The sequence below is a fragment of the Scomber japonicus genome, chromosome 2 (assembly GCF_027409825.1).
Source record: "Scomber japonicus isolate fScoJap1 chromosome 2, fScoJap1.pri, whole genome shotgun sequence".
Lineage (NCBI taxonomy): Eukaryota > Metazoa > Chordata > Actinopteri > Scombriformes > Scombridae > Scomber > Scomber japonicus.
Genome location: NC_070579.1, coordinates 41,671,194 through 41,678,839, shown reverse-complemented (window position 1 = coordinate 41,678,839; position 7,646 = coordinate 41,671,194). Strand labels below are relative to the sequence as shown.

At 50.4% G+C, this 7,646-nt stretch overlaps 14 non-coding genes across 14 annotated transcripts; all 14 read right to left on the bottom strand.

Moving 5' to 3' along the window:
* Positions 1-193: 193 nt before the first annotated feature.
* LOC128353914 (5S ribosomal RNA) lies at positions 194-312 on the bottom strand. Its single transcript, XR_008320928.1, has one exon. It is a non-coding gene; the product is annotated as a 5S ribosomal RNA (ribosomal RNA).
* A 413-nt stretch (positions 313-725) lies between these two features.
* On the bottom strand, positions 726-844 carry LOC128384503 (5S ribosomal RNA). The gene has a single exon (XR_008324247.1). It is a non-coding gene; the product is annotated as a 5S ribosomal RNA (ribosomal RNA).
* A 413-nt stretch (positions 845-1,257) lies between these two features.
* On the bottom strand, positions 1,258-1,376 carry LOC128384492 (5S ribosomal RNA). The gene has a single exon (XR_008324236.1). It is a non-coding gene; the product is annotated as a 5S ribosomal RNA (ribosomal RNA).
* Positions 1,377-1,789: 413 nt separating this feature from the next.
* On the bottom strand, positions 1,790-1,908 carry LOC128384481 (5S ribosomal RNA). The gene has a single exon (XR_008324225.1). It is a non-coding gene; the product is annotated as a 5S ribosomal RNA (ribosomal RNA).
* A 412-nt stretch (positions 1,909-2,320) lies between these two features.
* LOC128353903 (5S ribosomal RNA) lies at positions 2,321-2,439 on the bottom strand. Its single transcript, XR_008320927.1, has one exon. It is a non-coding gene; the product is annotated as a 5S ribosomal RNA (ribosomal RNA).
* Positions 2,440-2,852: 413 nt separating this feature from the next.
* Positions 2,853-2,971, bottom strand: LOC128353648 (5S ribosomal RNA). Its single transcript, XR_008320904.1, has one exon. It is a non-coding gene; the product is annotated as a 5S ribosomal RNA (ribosomal RNA).
* Positions 2,972-3,388: 417 nt separating this feature from the next.
* On the bottom strand, positions 3,389-3,507 carry LOC128383828 (5S ribosomal RNA). The gene has a single exon (XR_008323976.1). It is a non-coding gene; the product is annotated as a 5S ribosomal RNA (ribosomal RNA).
* Positions 3,508-3,920: 413 nt separating this feature from the next.
* Positions 3,921-4,039, bottom strand: LOC128384470 (5S ribosomal RNA). Its single transcript, XR_008324214.1, has one exon. It is a non-coding gene; the product is annotated as a 5S ribosomal RNA (ribosomal RNA).
* Positions 4,040-4,452: 413 nt separating this feature from the next.
* On the bottom strand, positions 4,453-4,571 carry LOC128354517 (5S ribosomal RNA). Its single transcript, XR_008321074.1, has one exon. It is a non-coding gene; the product is annotated as a 5S ribosomal RNA (ribosomal RNA).
* Positions 4,572-4,983: 412 nt separating this feature from the next.
* Positions 4,984-5,102, bottom strand: LOC128384446 (5S ribosomal RNA). Its single transcript, XR_008324192.1, has one exon. It is a non-coding gene; the product is annotated as a 5S ribosomal RNA (ribosomal RNA).
* A 413-nt stretch (positions 5,103-5,515) lies between these two features.
* On the bottom strand, positions 5,516-5,634 carry LOC128354386 (5S ribosomal RNA). Its single transcript, XR_008321027.1, has one exon. It is a non-coding gene; the product is annotated as a 5S ribosomal RNA (ribosomal RNA).
* Positions 5,635-6,047: 413 nt separating this feature from the next.
* LOC128381926 (5S ribosomal RNA) lies at positions 6,048-6,166 on the bottom strand. The gene has a single exon (XR_008323618.1). It is a non-coding gene; the product is annotated as a 5S ribosomal RNA (ribosomal RNA).
* A 412-nt stretch (positions 6,167-6,578) lies between these two features.
* On the bottom strand, positions 6,579-6,697 carry LOC128354203 (5S ribosomal RNA). The gene has a single exon (XR_008320975.1). It is a non-coding gene; the product is annotated as a 5S ribosomal RNA (ribosomal RNA).
* A 414-nt stretch (positions 6,698-7,111) lies between these two features.
* Positions 7,112-7,230, bottom strand: LOC128354052 (5S ribosomal RNA). Its single transcript, XR_008320943.1, has one exon. It is a non-coding gene; the product is annotated as a 5S ribosomal RNA (ribosomal RNA).
* Between the last annotated feature and the right edge of the window lie 416 nt (positions 7,231-7,646).

Sequence of the window (7,646 nt, the reverse complement as noted above, 5' to 3'; positions counted from 1 at the left end):
GCAGGCTTTTTACAGGCTGTAACAGTGAGAACTGGAACCCTAAAAACTACTTGGAAAGTGAGGCGTCTCAGTGCCACCTCTCTGGCGTGCATTCAGACACAGCTGGAATGATTGCAGCTTTTGTTCCTCAAAGCCCTGTGTGCGGTGATGGAGCAACAGCGCCCTCCTTTGGTGACAGCTGAGAGGGAAAAAAAGCTTACAGCACCTGGTATTCCCAGGCGGTCTCCCATCCAAGTACTAACCAGGCCCGACCCTGCTTAGCTTCCAAGATCAGACGAGATCGGGCGTGTTCAGGGTGGTATGGCCGTAAGCGACTAAACAGGCCGCAGAAAGCCCATTTAAACATGCTGTGACACCACTGACAGTTGCTCACACCAGCTGAGTGGTGGATAATGGTGTCTCAGCCATCAAACACATGCTATCCTTTAACAGTACTTTGATAGGAATAGTTGTTTTTTTTCTGCGGAGAAACACACAGCTGGAAGGACTGCAACCTTGTTCCTCAGGCCATTTGTGTACATGCGGGATGATTGCAGGCTTTTTACAGGCTGTAACAGTGAGAACTGGAACCCTAAAAACTACTTGGAAAGTGAGGCGTCTCAGTGCCACCTCTCTGGCGTGCATTCAGACACAGCTGGAATGATTGCAGCTTTTGTTCCTCAAAGCCCTGTGTGCGGTGATGGAGCAACAGCGCCCTCCTTTGGTGACAGCTGAGAGGGAAAAAAAGCTTACAGCACCTGGTATTCCCAGGCGGTCTCCCATCCAAGTACTAACCAGGCCCGACCCTGCTTAGCTTCCGAGATCAGACGAGATCGGGCGTGTTCAGGGTGGTATGGCCGTAAGCTACGAAACAGGCCGCAGAAAGCCCATTTAAACATGCTGTGACACCACTGACAGTTGCTCACACCAGCTGAGTGGCGGATAATGGTGTCTCAGCCATCAAACACATGCTATCCTTTAACAGTACTTTGATAGGAATAGTTTTTTTTTTTCTGCGGAGAAACACACAGCTGGAAGGACTGCAACCTTGTTCCTCAGGCCATTTGTGTACATGCGGGATGATTGCAGGCTTTTTACAGGCTGTAACAGTGAGAACTGGAACCCTAAAAACTACTTGGAAAGTGAGGCGTCTCAGTGCCACCTCTCTGGCGTGCATTCAGACACAGCTGGAACGATTGCAGCTTTTGTTCCTCAAAGCCCTGTGTGCGGTGATGGAGCAACAGCGCCCTCCTTTGGTGACAGCTGAGAGGGAAAAAAAGCTTACAGCACCTGGTATTCCCAGGCGGTCTCCCATCCAAGTACTAACCAGGCCCGACCCTGCTTAGCTTCCGAGATCAGACGAGATCGGGCGTGTTCAGGGTGGTATGGCCGTAAGCGACGAAACAGGCCGCAGAAAGCCCATTTAAACATGCTGTGACACCACTGACAGTTGCTCACACCAGCTGAGTGGCGGATAATGGTGTCTCAGCCATCAAACACATGCTATCCTTTAACAGTACTTTGATAGGAATAGTTGTTTTTTTTCTGCGGAGAAACACACAGCTGGAAGGACTGCAACCTTGTTCCTCAGGCCATTTGTGTACATGCGGGATGATTGCAGGCTTTTTACAGGCTGTAACAGTGAGAACTGGAACCCTAAAAACTACTTGGAAAGTGAGGCGTCTCAGTGCCACCTCTCTGGCGTGCATTCAGACACAGCTGGAACGATTGCAGCTTTTGTTCCTCAAAGCCCTGTGTGCGGTGATGGAGCAACAGCGCCCTCCTTTGGTGACAGCTGAGAGGGAAAAAAAGCTTACAGCACCTGGTATTCCCAGGCGGTCTCCCATCCAAGTACTAACCAGGCCCGACCCTGCTTAGCTTCCGAGATCAGACGAGATCGGGCGTGTTCAGGGTGGTATGGCCGTAAGCGACGAAACAGGCCGCAGAAAGCCCATTTAAACATGCTGTGACACCACTGACAGTTGCTCACACCAGCTGAGTGGCGGATAATGGTGTCTCAGCCATCAAACACATGCTATCCTTTAACAGTACTTTGATAGGAATAGTTTTTTTTTTCTGCGGAGAAACACACAGCTGGAAGGACTGCAACCTTGTTCCTCAGGCCATTTGTGTACATGCGGGATGATTGCAGGCTTTTTACAGGCTGTAACAGTGAGAACTGGAACCCTAAAAACTACTTGGAAAGTGAGGCGTCTCAGTGCCACCTCTCTGGCGTGCATTCAGACACAGCTGGAATGATTGCAGCTTTTGTTCCTCAAAGCCCTGTGTGCGGTGATGGAGCAACAGCGCCCTCCTTTGGTGACAGCTGAGAGGGAAAAAAAGCTTACAGCACCTGGTATTCCCAGGCGGTCTCCCATCCAAGTACTAACCAGGCCCGACCCTGCTTAGCTTCCAAGATCAGACGAGATCGGGCGTGTTCAGGGTGGTATGGCCGTAAGCGACGAAACAGGCCGCAGAAAGCCCATTTAAACATGCTGTGACACCACTGACAGTTGCTCACACCAGCTGAGTGGTGGATAATGGTGTCTCAGCCATCAAACACATGCTATCCTTTAACAGTACTTTGATAGGAATAGTTGTTTTTTTTCTGCGGAGAAACACACAGCTGGAAGGACTGCAACCTTGTTCCTCAGGCCATTTGTGTACATGCGGGATGATTGCAGGCTTTTTACAGGCTGTAACAGTGAGAACTGGAACCCTAAAAACTACTTGGAAAGTGAGGCGTCTCAGTGCCACCTCTCTGGCGTGCATTCAGACACAGCTGGAATGATTGCAGCTTTTGTTCCTCAAAGCCCTGTGTGCGGTGATGGAGCAACAGCGCCCTCCTTTGGTGACAGCTGAGAGGGAAAAAAAGCTTACAGCACCTGGTATTCCCAGGCGGTCTCCCATCCAAGTACTAACCAGGCCCGACCCTGCTTAGCTTCCGAGATCAGACGAGATCAGGCGTGTTCAGGGTGGTATGGCCGTAAGCTACGAAACAGGCCGCAGAAAGCCCATTTAAACATGCTGTGACACCACTGACAGTTGCTCACACCAGCTGAGTGGCGGATAATGGTGTCTCAGCCATCAAACACATGCTATCCTTTAACAGTACTTTGATAGGAATAGTTTTTTTTTTTCTGCGGAGAAACACACAGCTGGAAGGACTGCAACCTTGTTCCTCAGGCCATTTGTGTACATGCGGGATGATTGCAGGCTTTTTACAGGCTGTAACAGTGAGAACTGGAACCCTAAAAACTACTTGGAAAGTGAGGCGTCTCAGTGCCACCTCTCTGGCTGGCGTGCATTCAGACACAGCTGGAACGATTGCAGCTTTTGTTCCTCAAAGCCCTGTGTGCGGTGATGGAGCAACAGCGCCCTCCTTTGGTGACAGCTGAGAGGGAAAAAAAGCTTACAGCACCTGGTATTCCCAGGCGGTCTCCCATCCAAGTACTAACCAGGCCCGACCCTGCTTAGCTTCCGAGATCAGACGAGATCGGGCGCGTTCAGGGTGGTATGGCCGTAAGCGATGAAACAGGCCGCAGAAAGCCCATTTAAACATGCTGTGACACCGCTGACAGTTGCTCACACCAGCTGAGTGGCGGATAATGGTGTCTCAGCCATCAAACACATGCTATCCTTTAACAGTACTTTGATAGGAATAGTTGCTTTTTTTCTGCGGAGAAACACACAGCTGGAAGGACTGCAACCTTGTTCCTCAGGCCATTTGTGTACATGCGGGATGATTGCAGGCTTTTTACAGGCTGTAACAGTGAGAACTGGAACCCTAAAAACTACTTGGAAAGTGAGGCGTCTCAGTGCCACCTCTCTGGCGTGCATTCAGACACAGCTGGAATGATTGCAGCTTTTGTTCCTCAAAGCCCTGTGTGCGGTGATGGAGCAACAGCGCCCTCCTTTGGTGACAGCTGAGAGGGAAAAAAAGCTTACAGCACCTGGTATTCCCAGGCGGTCTCCCATCCAAGTACTAACCAGGCCCGACCCTGCTTAGCTTCCGAGATCAGACGAGATCGGGCGTGTTCAGGGTGGTATGGCCGTAAGCTACGAAACAGGCCGCAGAAAGCCCATTTAAACATGCTGTGACACCACTGACAGTTGCTCACACCAGCTGAGTGGCGGATAATGGTGTCTCAGCCATCAAACACATGCTATCCTTTAACAGTACTTTGATAGGAATAGTTTTTTTTTTTCTGCGGAGAAACACACAGCTGGAAGGACTGCAACCTTGTTCCTCAGGCCATTTGTGTACATGCGGGATGATTGCAGGCTTTTTACAGGCTGTAACAGTGAGAACTGGAACCCTAAAAACTACTTGGAAAGTGAGGCGTCTCAGTGCCACCTCTCTGGCGTGCATTCAGACACAGCTGGAACGATTGCAGCTTTTGTTCCTCAAAGCCCTGTGTGCGGTGATGGAGCAACAGCGCCCTCCTTTGGTGACAGCTGAGAGGGAAAAAAAGCTTACAGCACCTGGTATTCCCAGGCGGTCTCCCATCCAAGTACTAACCAGGCCCGACCCTGCTTAGCTTCCGAGATCAGACGAGATCGGGCGTGTTTAGGGTGGTATGGCCGTAAGGGACGAAACAGGCCGCAGAAAGCCCATTTAAACATGCTGTGACACCACTGACAGTTGCTCACACCAGCTGAGTGGCGGATAATGGTGTCTCAGCCATCAAACACATGCTATCCTTTAACAGTACTTTGATAGGAATAGTTTTTTTTTTCTGCGGAGAAACACACAGCTGGAAGGACTGCAACCTTGTTCCTCAGGCCATTTGTGTACATGCGGGATGATTGCAGGCTTTTTACAGGCTGTAACAGTGAGAACTGGAACCCTAAAAACTACTTGGAAAGTGAGGCGTCTCAGTGCCACCTCTCTGGCGTGCATTCAGACACAGCTGGAATGATTGCAGCTTTTGTTCCTCAAAGCCCTGTGTGCGGTGATGGAGCAACAGCGCCCTCCTTTGGTGACAGCTGAGAGGGAAAAAAAGCTTACAGCACCTGGTATTCCCAGGCGGTCTCCCATCCAAGTACTAACCAGGCCCGACCCTGCTTAGCTTCCGAGATCAGACGAGATCGGGCGTGTTCAGGGTGGTATGGCCGTAAGCTACGAAACAGGCCGCAGAAAGCCCATTTAAACATGCTGTGACACCACTGACAGTTGCTCACACCAGCTGAGTGGTGGATAATGGTGTCTCAGCCATCAAACACATGCTATCCTTTAACAGTACTTTGATAGGAATAGTTGTTTTTTTTCTGCGGAGAAACACACAGCTGGAAGGACTGCAACCTTGTTCCTCAGGCCATTTGTGTACATGCGGGATGATTGCAGGCTTTTTACAGGCTGTAACAGTGAGAACTGGAACCCTAAAAACTACTTGGAAAGTGAGGCGTCTCAGTGCCACCTCTCTGGCGTGCATTCAGACACAGCTGGAATGATTGCAGCTTTTGTTCCTCAAAGCCCTGTGTGCGGTGATGGAGCAACAGCGCCCTCCTTTGGTGACAGCTGAGAGGGAAAAAAAGCTTAGAGCACCTGGTATTCCCAGGCGGTCTCCCATCCAAGTACTAACCAGGCCCGACCCTGCTTAGCTTCCGAGATCAGACGAGATCGGGCGTGTTCAGGGTGGTATGGCCGTAAGCTACGAAACAGGCCGCAGAAAGCCCATTTAAACATGCTGTGACACCACTGACAGTTGCTCACACCAGCTGAGTGGCGGATAATGGTGTCTCAGCCATCAAACACATGCTATCCTTTAACAGTACTTTGATAGGAATAGTTTTTTTTTTTCTGCGGAGAAACACACAGCTGGAAGGACTGCAACCTTGTTCCTCAGGCCATTTGTGTACATGCGGGATGATTGCAGGCTTTTTACAGGCTGTAACAGTGAGAACTGGAACCCTAAAAACTACTTGGAAAGTGAGGCGTCTCAGTGCCACCTCTCTGGCGTGCATTCAGACACAGCTGGAATGATTGCAGCTTTTGTTCCTCAAAACCCTGTGTGCGGTGATGGAGCAACAGCGCCCTCCTTTGGTGACAGCTGAGAGGGAAAAAAAGCTTACAGCACCTGGTATTCCCAGGCGGTCTCCCATCCAAGTACTAACCAGGCCCGACCCTGCTTAACTTCCGAGATCAGACGAGATCGGGCGTGTTCAGGGTGGTATGGCCGTAAGCGACGAAACAGGCCGCAGAAAGCCCATTTAAACATGCTGTGACACCACTGACAGTTGCTCACACCAGCTGAGTGGCGGATAATGGTGTCTCAGCCATCAAACACATGCTATCCTTTAACAGTACTTTGATAGGAATGGTTTTTTTTTTCTGCGGAGAAACACACAGCTGGAAGGACTGCAACCTTGTTCCTCAGGCCATTTGTGTACATGCGGGATGATTGCAGGCTTTTTACAGGCTGTAACAGTGAGAACTGGAACCCTAAAAACTACTTGGAAAGTGAGGCGTCTCAGTGCCACCTCTCTGGCGTGCATTCAGACACAGCTGGAATGATTGCAGCTTTTGTTCCTCAAAGCCCTGTGTGCGGTGATGGAGCAACAGCGCCCTCCTTTGGTGACAGCTGAGAGGGAAAAAAAGCTTACAGCACCTGGTATTCCCAGGCGGTCTCCCATCCAAGTACTAACCAGGCCCGACCCTGCTTAGTTTCCGAGATCAGACGAGATCGGGCGTGTTCAGGGTGGTATGGCCGTAAGCTACGAAAACAGGCCGCAGAAAGCCCATTTAAACATGCTGTGACACCACTGACAGTTGCTCACACCAGCTGAGTGGCGGATAATGGTGTCTCAGCCATCAAACACATGCTATCCTTTAACAGTACTTTGATAGGAATAGTTTTTTTTTTTCTGCGGAGAAACACACAGCTGGAAGGACTGCAACCTTGTTCCTCAGGCCATTTGTGTACATGCGGGATGATTGCAGGCTTTTTACAGGCTGTAACAGTGAGAACTGGAACCCTAAAAACTACTTGGAAAGTGAGGCGTCTCAGTGCCACCTCTCTGGCGTGCATTCAGACACAGCTGGAATGATTGCAGCTTTTGTTCCTCAAAGCCCTGTGTGCGGTGATGGAGCAACAGCGCCCTCCTTTGGTGACAGCTGAGAGGGAAAAAAAGCTTACAGCACCTGGTATTCCCAGGCGGTCTCCCATCCAAGTACTAACCAGGCCCGACCCTGCTTAGCTTCCGAGATCAGACGAGATCGGTCGTGTTCAGGGTGGTATGGCCGTAAGCGACGAAACAGGCCGCAGAAAGCCCATTTAAACATGCTGTGACACCACTGACAGTTGCTCACACCAGCTGAGTGGCGGATAATGGTGTCTCAGCCATCAAACACATGCTATCCTTTAACAGTACTTTGATAGGAATAGTTGTTTTTTTTCTGCGGAGAAACACACAGCTGGAAGGACTGCAACCTTGTTCCTCAGGCCATTTGTGTACATGCGGGATGATTGCAGGCTTTTTACAGGCTGTAACAGTGAGAACTGGAACCCTAAAAACTACTTGGAAAGTGAGGCGTCTCAGTGCCACCTCTCTGGCGTGCATTCAGACACAGCTGGAATGATTGCAGCTTTTGTTCCTCAAAGCCCTGTGTGCGGTGATGGAGCAACAGCGCCCTCCTTTGGTGACAGCTGAGAGGGAAAAAAAGC